Raw genomic sequence first — 12606 nt, 5'->3', positions numbered from 1 at the left:
TAATGTTTTGACCAAACCTAGGGTATGAATTAGGGTGGAAATTTAAAGATTTTAATGCTTCCAATATGTTTAAAATGAAAAAATGTGTAGGGTAAAGGTGAGAAAGTAAGTTTGGAAGCATTGGAATTGAAAATGAAATTTTAAACCCTAAACCTTGTGCATTTGGCCAAGTTGAGTTGAAGGGGAAGGAGTTATATATTGTTTAATTTGAGCTTAAAAATAGATTCTACATGCAAAATTATGGGGCAATCATATGTGGAATTAATTTTTGAAAGATTGGAATCAAAGCTCAAACGCTAGAGGTAATTAAAGTATGTTAAAAAGTATGTTAAAGAGCAAAGTATGAATGTCATTGATTTCATGGCTTTAATAAATGAGTGACAATGATATATTAATATGATTAGGGCCATGTAACTTCAAGATAGATGAATGGAAAAGGTTGACCAAGCAACCTTGATGGTGGGAAGCAAAAGGAGTAAGAAGAAAGATTGAATGTAAAAAGCTAAATGTAGCAAACTTTACCCTACTCTTATATATTTAGTATTTGCTTACATGTATGGAATGCTTATATGTTTATGTGATTTACAAACTTATGCATTGTTAATGTGAATATGTTTAAAGCACGTCATAGCCCTATATATTTTATGATAAATGCATGACGATTTCCAACTATGTCATTATGTTATAAAGATATTAAATTACAAGCATGTTATGAGTGTCAAGCTTGCCATATATGTTTGGGTAGTTATTGTTTGCTAGTAAAATTCTCCCGAATCGCACCCTCTCTCAACCAACCATAATAGATATGTTGAGTATGGAAGAAGAATGCTAGATGTGGATCAAGTGAATAAAAGAAAGAATTGAAGAAATGTATTATGATATTATGAAATATAATAATTCTCCTTGTATGGGATAATTGTATAAATATGCCATTTACGTAATATAAACATGTGTGATGCTATTGGCATGTATAATTAAGTACAATGATGCATGAGAATGGTTTATAAAAATTTGAAATGATGGAATAATTGTATATAAAGAAGTGAATAATTATGTATTAGTAATGCAAGTAAGGGGGATAAATTATTTCTAAATGAGCCACAAGTTTTTGATAGAATGGAAGTGATACAAACAATCAAATATGCCCTTGAAATTTAATATACTTAAATTTCACATTCTAAACTTTAAAATAAGTGGTAGATCACTCAAAATGAATATGTGTGCTCAGAAATATGATTGTTCAAAATTAGGACAGAGAAACTAAAAAGATACAGTTTTTGCCAATTTAAACAGTAAATTTTCATGAATTAACTGTAAGAATTGAGGAGGGTTGAGCTTAGATCTATAATTTTTTCCTTATAGATGATTAAGAGATCTTTAAATAAAGACTTGAATCACCTTAATATAATTTTTCTATAATTACTTATGAATTTTCAAAATTATGCTAAAAATATGAAATTTGTTAGTGAATAGTAACTCGAGAATCTAATTTTAAATTTTCAATCTATGGGTTTATTTTATAATCCACTTGAACCGTTCTAAACACGTACTAAAAGAGATAAATAGAAGGATGTTTCAACTTACATTTTTCATGATTTGATTATGTCTTTTTACTTGCTTGGAAGAAAATTTTTCTAATCTTATTTTTGATAAAGATTCTTTTTAACGATACACTACTTGCTCTCATCTTATACTTATAATAAACTTATTCTAAAATACCTTAAAAAATTCTATTGATTTTTAAATTTTTGTAATATTATATATATACATTGTCTTTAATTTTTATAGATGTATTTAAATTATTCTCTTATAATTTTTTTTCACATTTGTCTTGTATTGCCCGGAATGCAATTTGAGATTGTAATTGAAAAGGGGACTAGTCAAGAGTATATGAAATATTTTGTTGATCCTGAGATATGTTTCCCAATTCTAAATGAGAGGAAAATCAAGAAGAGTTATCTCTAAACTTTCAATAGTCTAGAGAGGAAAATTAGACTCATTGATGATAGTACCACAGGTTCACATCCAACTCAGCTTCTATTTAAACCACCTAGCTTAAAATGGATAGGACAACCATGCTTGAGTACTTCACAACTGCAAGTAGAAAGACAAAGGAGGATTAATCTACAGAAGGCTAATTGAAGAAATGCTAACGCATAAACCTAATTATTGCTTATTTTGGACTAAACAATATTATTTTGGTGTGTTCAATATTTATCTTAGTTTGATAAATGTATATTTTGGTACCGTGAAAACCTTTCAATGTGTTTTTGTTTCATCAAATTATGTCATCCTTTTGAAAATGACCTTATATTACATTAATGCATTATCATATTATTTTATATCTATGTGAATGGTTGTTTTGGTTAGAAGAAGGTGATCTGTGTTATATTAATCTTTAAGTTATATCATTGCAGTTTCTCCAAAAGCTGACATATTAGTCTGAAAGATAAAAAATCACATAGTAACTGTTATTTGTTATTAACTTATTATTATTACTACTATATCATGCTTAATGATTCATCATATTATCAATTCTTTCATGAATTTTTATGAAATACAATGTCGTGCCCTCTATTACAGGCTATTGGACAAAAGAAAAGAATCAAGACAATGCATTATGCTCTCTAATTTTTGTATGATAGATAGACTCTTCCTTCCACCAATTAAATCAACAGTTTTTAAAATAAAATTAGCAGACCCTTTGTGCTCTAACTTTCATACTCAAGGCTCTGTAAATATCTCTATATTACATACATTAAATACAAAAAGAGTGGCCCAATCACATGTGCATTTCTCAGAATATAATAATGAGAACTAAGAAATCTAGACTAGACATATAATCAAACTTGCGTCTCAAACTCTTCAAGAAATTAGCTTAGTTTTGGGTTTTGGGCTCCCCCATGTGGAGAAAAGCCCAATATTTAAAGATCATTTGAGTCTTACTTATTAAAGTGGACGGGTTCAAATTAGGGTTGAAGGTGAGGTCTCATTTGAAAGAGAATAGTAGCCATTTGAAGAGAGAAGAAGAGATAAAGCTATTTTTGCATCTTCACAAGGCAACCTTAGTAAATCGGCATTTATGCATTTGTTAACTGTTGGGTCACATTAAAACTTGATCAGAAGGTTTAAAACATCCAAAATGTCATTTACAATGGTCGGATCATTGATTTGTTGCCTGGTGTGTGAGCTATTGAGTTTGTTCAACAACATCTAGTTTGAGTATTTTTCAGCTTCTTCATTCTCTACTATAAGCTTGTAGTTTTGGTTATTTGCACTTGTTTGTGTATTTGATTGAGACTCTCTTATACCCTATTTTAATCATAGTGAAGCTGTGATTTTCTTTGACTTGGATGACTATTGATTTTTACCCTTGTATTGAGGGCTTTTCCATGTTAATAATTTGGTGTCTCTTGCGCTATTTAATTTCTACCATATATTTGTTTTGTTTTCTCAGAGATTCTTGCTAGTGAGAAAATATTTTTGCTATGTATAACTCATTAAGTTTATTTGTGTGTTTTTCTCATCATAGTGGTATTAGAGCCCGGTTCTCAAATTGACAATTTGTCTAGTTTTGAGATTGTAAGATTGGTTTACTGTTGATTATTGAATTGTTTGACTTGCATGAATAATGAAAACATATACAAGTAGGATGATTTCTTTGTAGAAGGGCAAGATGAAGGATTTGTTATTTGTTAGGAATTTACATCTTCTTATGTTTACTACTTGAAAGCCAGATTCTAAGTCTGATGAGGATTAGGATTTCCTGCATCAACAAGTACGTGGTTTTATTCAAAAGTTTGTAGATGATATGTTTGTAATCATGTTGCTAATGAGGCAAATGCAAAAACTATGAGAAAAGATTGAGTCCTTATACACCTCTAAGTCAGGAAATACCAAATTATGTTTGTTGAATTGTTTGATGAATTTGAGATATAGGGATGGGACTTCTTTTTTTGATCACTTGAATGAATTTCAAGGGCTTCTACATCAATTGTTAGGAATGGGTATTAAGTTTGAAGATGAGATTTGAGGACTATGGATTTTGGATACTTTACTTGAGTCTTCAGAACCATTTTAGGTTTCTATTACAAACTTAGCCCCTAATGGCGTCATCTCTTTGCAGACAGCAAAGTATAGTGGTCTTAATCAAGAAATGAGAAGGAAGGCACAAGGTTCTTCATCTCAGTCTAAATTGTTTTCTACAAAAAATAGGGGAAGAAATTATAAGGGAGAACTGAATGGTGGTAGAGAGGAGAGCAAGAGCAAATCTAAGTCCAGATACAAAGATATAGTGTCATTATTGCCATAAAATAGGGCATATTAAAAAGAATTAATGTTTTCAATGGAAAAAGGAGAATAAAGGTAAGAAGGATGAGCAAAAAGACAAGGGCCAAGATGATGATGAGCGTGTTAATACTATTACCTATGATGATCTAATTATTCTTCATGATTATGACATAGTTAATCTTATATCTGATAAGAGGATGTGGATAGTAGCTAGTGGCGTTACATTGCATGGCACATTTGGTGAATTTGGGGTGTTAAGGATGGGCAATGATGGTGTGTCTAAGGTGGTTGGTGTTATTGATGTTTGTCTAGAAACCAACATGGGAATAAAGCTATTTCTTCTAGGAGTAAAACATGCTCCGGATGTTTGTTTCAATTTGATACCTTTTCAAGTGCTTGATGAAGATGGTTTTGATAACCATTTTGGCTCTAGGAAGTGGAAACTGATCACGAAAGATGGTTTGGTGATGGCAAGAGGAAAAGGATTTCTAAGTTCTATATGCAAAAAGCTTTGGTGGCTAGAGACAGTGTGGACGCTATAGACACGGAGGCATCAAATTTGTGCCATCAAAGGCTTAAATCTATTAGTAGTGAAGGGTAAAGTGTTTTAACCATGAAGGATTAACTTCCTAGATTGAAGGGTGCAAAATTGGAGAACTGTTCTTGCCACATGGTTGGTAAACAAGCTAGAGCATCATCAAGATGAATCTTCCTTCAAGGACGTCAGAGTTGCTTGAATCGGTGCATTCTAATATTTGTGGAAAGTTTGAAACTTGTTATGAGGATGCCAGATTGGTAGTTATCTCCACATAGCCGGGAGGGAGGAGATATGTTGAGTTTTGAGCTCCTTTTCTACGTGGAGAAAGGCCCAATATTTGAAGCCTATTTGAGTCTCACTTATTAAAGTGGAGATGGCGCAGATTAACATTGAGGGTGAGGTCTTATTTGAGAAGGAATAGCAGTCATTTAAAGAGAAAAGAAGATAGAAAGCTACTTTCACATCTTCACAGGCAGTTTTAGTAAATCAGCATTTATACATTTGTTAACCGTTGGCTTAAGCTGAAACTTGGTTAGAAGGTTTACAACATCTAATGCATAATTTTCAATGGTGGGATCGTCAATTTGTTACCTGGTATGTGATTTATTGAGTTTTTTTTAGCTTTTTCATTCTCTATTTTAAGCTTGTAGCTTTGGTTGTTTACACTTGTTTATGCATCTAGTTGAGACTCTCTCATACCCTATTTTAATCATAGTGGAGCTTTAATTTTCTTCAGTTTAGACAACCTGTGGTTTTTACCCTTACATTTTCCACCTTAATAACTTCGGTGTCTATAATGCTATTTAATTCTATCATATACTTTTGCTTTCTCAAAGATTCTTGCCAGTAGTGGGAAAATATTTTAACTTCATGTAACTCATAAGGTTGAGTTGTATGTTTTTCTCACCACAATACTGTCATACACACGTACAAATCCTTTTTTGAATACGATCTTCAATCCTTTATAAACAGCGTCGAAAAAAAGTTCTTCTTTCATAAATCTATTGCTTCAAAATTGTATGTTACAATTTCTTTATCCCTCATCGAATAACTGTTTTTAGAGCCCAAAATGTCCCCAATATGCCGAAAATGCCTAATCTTGATCTAACCTAGCAAAAGGTGATACGCCCAAAATGCCTAATATTGATCTATGCATTTTACGCCTTTTATGATGAAAGACTGTTGAAGATGACATTGATTCTGTCATTCAAGACTCAGGCGGCATTCAATACTATACCACCATCTTTACCAGTGAGTTCTCCCCAGTCACAACCTCTACAGAAGAAAATTGAACCCTAGTTGAGTACTAGATTAACCCATAGGAATGGAAGTTTTTATTTAAGAAAAACACTGGTGGCATTTTAATGAATTACGTGTCATCACTTCATTAAAATAAAATGCTGACATATTGAGTGAACAAATGGATGTTTGTTAATCTATCAATGAAGGAGAGAATTGCTCCATTTTTAATATATTAGGAAAAAAATTGTACGATTAAATTTTTTAGGATAGTGGATGTACCTCCAAAAACTTTTCAGGGTGTTAAGTGTATTTTTACCCTAAAATAAATGAAATAACAATGTAAAAAAAAATACATTAAAAAATATATATGATAAGAAAAAGGATTTAAAACAAAGGAAAAGGGATCAATTATACATATAACCTAATCAAAACAAATATTTTTGTTTTTTTACTTCTTTTTTTTAAAAAAAAAAAATTAATGAGTGTGCATTTTCTAATGAATTTCAGTCTCATGGTTCTATCTCAAAACTCCTTTCAATTAAAAGGGGTTTTGGGATTTATGACTGGGGTGTTTGGATGCTCCTATTAAAACTATGGTTTTGGACATCAAACCATGGTTTTACAAGAATCACTTTTGGATTTAAAACCACGGCTTTTCATAAGTGCTTTTTTTTTTTGGTTTTTGGAAGCACAAAACCATGGTTTGACAGTATAAAAAATATATTTAATCTTATATTTTATAAATATATACCATACATATTAGTTACTAATTAATTATATAAATACAACATTTGGTTCTTAATATATGAAATCGTTAAAGATTTAATTTGATTTTAAAAGGGTGGTTGGGTGAAATCAAAAAATAGTTTGAAAAATAATTTTTAGAGAATAGATTTTAGGATAATATGTTTTGTGAATAGATTTTACAAAAATAAATTTTAAAAATAGATTTTGTGTAAAACATGATTTTGATAAAGTGATAATATTTGGATAGTTGTTTTCACAATTTTTTTAGGGGTAAAAGTACACTCAACACTCTGAACTATTTTTAGAGGTGCATTCTATACTCTAAACTATTAAGTGGTGTAATTTTACCCCCAAACTAATAAAAGTAGTGCAATTGTATCCCAAGTTAACAGATCATTTAACATTGTTAAACATAATTGACACATGAGCATTTCTTTTTATTTTATTTTATTTTAAAGAATGACACCTATTTTCTAAGATAACACTTGCATCACGTAAGATAAAAGCTTCCATTCAAACAACACCGAGCCTGCCATGATCCCTCTTCCATCTTTCTTTTTTCTTGAATATCGTCGAAGAAAAAAATCCACCAAAACTAATGATACCCATGAAGAAGAATCATGGAGGAATCCAAATCTAGGTCTCTACTGTCAATAACTGATACGGTCAAATGTTTCAAATAAAAATTTCAAGTTCTGGATATTTCTCCAGCTGGTAGAATCTGATGGAAGCGTCCATAATCTCCCACACCCCCCACAACAGAACACACAAAAAAAAAGAATGTGAAATGAAATAGGAAGAATTACCATTGGAATGGAATATAGATAAAAGAGAGTTACTGTCGTAACAGAGGGATAAGAGGGAGACAAGAGCGGGCGGGGAAAGTGTATTATTTTGTTTTTTCTTTTTCTTTGATTTTGGCTTGATCTTCTTAACTCCCTATGTCATATATCAAAAATTTTCACGTGGATATAAAGGATTAAAAATTGGTATGAGGGTCAATGTAGGAGCTAGATGGGGAGATGAAATAATTTTTTATGTGAAACCCCGATAATGTCCGGGTTGGCATTTTCATAATCATTGGTCTAGGAAGAACAAAATGGAAAAATTTGAGAAAATTCTAGAAAATTTTTGAAAAATGAGAAGATTATAAATTGAAAGTTTTGAAAACTCAATTAAGGCCCGAAAGGTGAAATTTCAGTGAAAGCAAATTATTACGGAATTTCCTCTAAATAGAGGTTTTTCGGAAAATTATTAGGAAATTGAAGGAAAATAATTATTTAAGTAGTTGGAGGCCTCAATAAATTTGGCAAAAAGATGAATAATTCATATAAATATTTATTTAAATTTATAAAATTGGTTCTAGACCTTGGAAGCTCAAGAATTAATTTTAGAAAATTTATTTTTCCTCAGATTTACTAATAAAGGCTTAATCAGAGAAAATTCAAAATAAATAACTAGAGGTGGCAAAAAATTCTCAAAATTTTCAGATCATATTCTAATATTAAAAGGTGAATTATTATAGAGAGAAATAAATTTTTGGAGGTCTGAAAAAATTATAAAATATTACTAGTGAATAGTAACTAATAAAATTTCAAATTGGTTTGAGATAGTGATTTGGTTTGTGGGCCATCTTTTTGGACCAGCCCAAACCATTTGTGGGTCCCACATTGAATCCAATAAGGGCCCAATTTTGTGTAGTTTCTAGGTCCCTCTATTCTTATTAAAATAAATGTGAAATTAAGGGATATTTGTATGGAATAATCTAGATTAAGGCCGCTTGTGATGATCTGATTATTTTAACACTTGATGACTGCAACATACACCCCTTGAGGTGTCCTAGTTTGGCCAAATCAGGAGAGAGGAGGGCAGATGGATTTTTTTTTATATAAATACCCCTTGGAAAATACAAAGAAATGTTGGAAAAATTGGAAAAATAAGGGGAGACTCTGTCACTGTAGCTCTAGCCTTGCTTCTTCGAAAATCTTGAGTGTTTTAGGCAAAGAATCATCCAGCTTACACCAAGAAAACATTAAAGTATGTCTAAGCATCATTATCCTTAAGTTTTACATTGATTGGATTAGGATTTTAGCTTGAAAAATTATAGGAAAATGCTGTAAATTTTGGTCCAGCTATGTGATGCTTAGGAAAGGATAGAAACCTTAATAATTAAGTGGAATAAGGAAGATTAAGTGATGTATGAATTGATTTTTAGATGAAATCAAGTTAGGATTTAAGGGGAGGAATTTTGGTTAGCACTGTTCATGCAAAAGCTGATTGTTTTGTCTTGATTTGATGATTCCAATGGCTTTAAAACATGTTTTTGTGTAGGGTTATGATATTGGCAAGTGTTTAAAATCATTAGAATCAAAAATAGAATTTTTGAAAATATATAACCCCCTATTCGGCCAGTTACTGTTCATGATGGAAGAGTTTCAATTTCAAAAATCTGATTGTACCATTGGATTCCTCATGAAAAATTGTGTAGGATTGAGTTATGGGATGATTGATTCTAAAGAAGGAATCATTTTGTTAAAAATCAAAGGAAAGGAGGGAAATTGTTAAGTTGAAGTTAAAGTGTTGTAATTAAGTTGTTTAGTAATTAATGTGCCTATGTTTATGCTTGGTTTAATAGGTATTGTGAGGAGGAACCAAGGAGAAGCTTTGTCCCTTGAAGTAACCTAGTGGACAAGTGTTAAAAAGGTAGCTTTGAATTATAATTTGATTGTTTATCTTGCTTGTTTAATGTGATTTCTTGATTGCTTGGATTGGAAAACCTTGTGTTGTGCTTTTGGTTTATTCAATGATATTGGTTTATGCCTTGGCCAAATGCATTATGGTTTGTCAATGTGGGAAATGTTAATGTTCCTCTCCTTGCATGTATTGGATATGATTTCCTATGTTTGGAAATATTTTTGAATGGTATGACACGTCACATGTGAACTTACTTGATTTACATGACAATTATAATTCATATACTACTGGGATTTCTTTGAAATCTCATTCCCCCTGTGTTAAATTATGTCTCAAATAGGGAATGATTCATCCGATAGCAAGGGCAAAGAAATGATTTTGGGATAAAGGAGTATTATGGAATTGATGCTATTATGTTATATTGTGTAATGATTCACCCTATATTTATGTTGAGAATGTAATGGATTATGAATGATATGTGATGTAAATTATGTTTGTATGACATGCATAAATATTGGAATATTGAATGGTATAATGTCAAAAGAGTATAGGAAAAAGAGAAAAGAATTAAAGAAAGTAGCATTAGGGGATAAAAACTCCCTAAAAAAAGCCAAACTTGTGGCACATGAAATAATAAGCAATTATTGAAACTTGGACGAAATTTATGCTTTAAATTAGGGGATAAAAACTCCCTAAAAAACTCCCTAGAAAGTATGCTTTACATTTCGAGGACGAAATTTATTTAGGGGGGAGAAATGTCACATCCAGCATTATGATAATTAGATATAAGAAATATTCTTAAATTATTGAGGATTAAAAATGATAAAGAAAAGTCAAAGGATTTTGGTGGAAAATAATTACAGTAATTTTCCAAGCCAATTATAGGAAATTGACTAATTAAGGAAAATTGGTCAAATGTAAATAAGGAAAAATATTTTCGAGCCTTGGAAAACTAAGAAAAAATAAGGATAATATCTTTTGAGAGTTATATGACCAAATTACCCTTAGAGAAATTATGAGAGAATTAAAGGGTGATTTAGGCTAATTAAGGGATTTTATTTGGAAAATTCCAAATAAATATTTTTAAGGGGAATAAAATTTTAAGAAAATTCCTATGAGATCCCAAGGAATTATAAGGAATTATGGAATTAAATGAAGACCCTCAAGTATCCAAGATTTTTCCAAATAATGATAAAAAGTGGAAAAATCCCTAAAGAGAAGGAAATTAATTTTCCTTTTTATTCAAATATTAGGAAATTAATTTTGAGACAAAGAGAGAAATTTGGAAAGATAATAATAAGGAGAATAAATTAAGGATCTGACAAAAAATAATTACAGAGGCTAAGCTACTGTAATTATAGAAAATAAGTTAAACTTAGAGCCTAAAGTATACTGATAAAGCAAGATTGGTGTCTTGCAAATCCAAGGGATCCTATTGAGCCATGTGTCAAGCTCTTGAAGAAGAAGATTTGAATTAGCCAAGTGTCATTCCATAAATGGAGAGGATTTTGACTTTAATAATTAATTTCATTTGGAATTATGTTAATTAGGAAAGAGGAATTAAGACTTAGTAGGGTAATGACACTTGGATTATCATTAAAGAGGGTGGTTGAGATATTTTGAGCCATTAATTAGCTCTTCTCTCCCCATTTGCAGACCTATATTTCGGCCAAGAGAGAACTAAAGGGAAAAAAGAGAGCTTGAGAGAAAACAAGAAGGAAAGGAGGCATCTTTGATCATTCAAACAAGCTTTTAAGGTAGATCTTGGTACTAGAGGTGTTCTTACTTTGTTTTCTTTCATTTTATGGTTTAAAATCTGTCTCTTCCCTCTCTTGTGATTGGCCAAACTGGTTGTTAAAAAAGGGGAAAAGAGTTTTGGTTTTTACACTTGCTAAGACACAACTATACAAGCTAGGTTCTAGTGTTTGCAAGTGAATTTAAGTGGCTTTAAAGCATTTTTCATGGTTGTTGTTGTAAGAGTTCTTTTCGGCCAAGAGGTGAAATAGACCCTAGGATGAGTTTTTCATTGTTTTAAGGCTTCCATGATGCTTAAAATGAAGAACGGTGTGGGGTAGACTAAAAGGAACAAGTGTTGGAAGCTTAAAAAACAAAGCTGAAAATGTTGGGTCAAAACCCTCTTTGGTTCGGTCAGTTTGTTGCTGGAAGAAGAAGTTTTATTTTCATAGATCTAAGTCCATTTTTGGAATCTACATGAAAAACCATGTAGGGTTAGGTCAAGGTGTGATTTTTAGGGTTAAAGAGAACCAAGTTCAAAAATAGTGAGCAAAGGAGGGAACTTTATGGTTCAAAAATCATTTTGATGTATGTTCTTGCTTTTTCATGGTTGGATAATGATTATGGCTGCCTTTGTTGATGGATTATATGGTTAGGGTTGATATTTGTCAAGGGAAAGAGGAGAAGGAAGAAAAGCTAAGACTTTTGGAGCAAGGTAGTAAGTTAAACCTAGCTACTACCACTAACTAGCATTGTTGATTATTGTATGGTTAATTACTATTATTGTGGTTGAGCTTTCTTGATTGTTATGTGGCTGCTCTTTATAGTGTCTTGCTTTGGCCTTTGCATGTTTGAGTTTTCCAAATGATAAGTATGTTTTAGTTCACCAATAGTAGCTAATATGATCATGCACAATAATGATGCTTGCTTGGTGCTATAGTTGGTTAATTTGCTACTGGGATTTTCAAAAATCTCATCCCCCAAAAATAATGTAACATTTTAGGACCTGAATCCTCCAAGGGAAAGCTGCAGATTAAAGGCTAATTTGTGGGGTTTAGCCACAAAAATTCGTGAGCTCATTTTGGTTATGTAAATATTAAACTAACAGTGCTGGAAGCACACTGACACTAACTGGTTCACGCGACTTTTGATTATGCTCCCGAACTCTTTTAGTCATGAAATTTATTATGATGAAAGATAACATCCTGAGCTTCAATTTGATAGCTAATACGTTAAAAATAGCCCAGTATACGATTTATAATGATTTTTCAAAGTTAATGGTCAGAATCTGGGTTTTTGGCAAATGGATAATGTTGCTTTTCTCAAAAACCTGATGCTTTCTCATAAGGAATTGGACAATG

The sequence above is a fragment of the Neltuma alba genome, unplaced genomic scaffold (assembly GCF_004799145.2).
Source record: "Neltuma alba isolate B1F8T4 unplaced genomic scaffold, ASM479914v2 tig00010885_pilon, whole genome shotgun sequence".
In the NCBI taxonomy this organism is placed as follows: Eukaryota; Viridiplantae; Streptophyta; class Magnoliopsida; order Fabales; family Fabaceae; genus Neltuma; species Neltuma alba.
The sequence above is the reverse complement of the archived record's forward strand: the minus strand, read 5'-3'. Positions refer to the sequence as shown.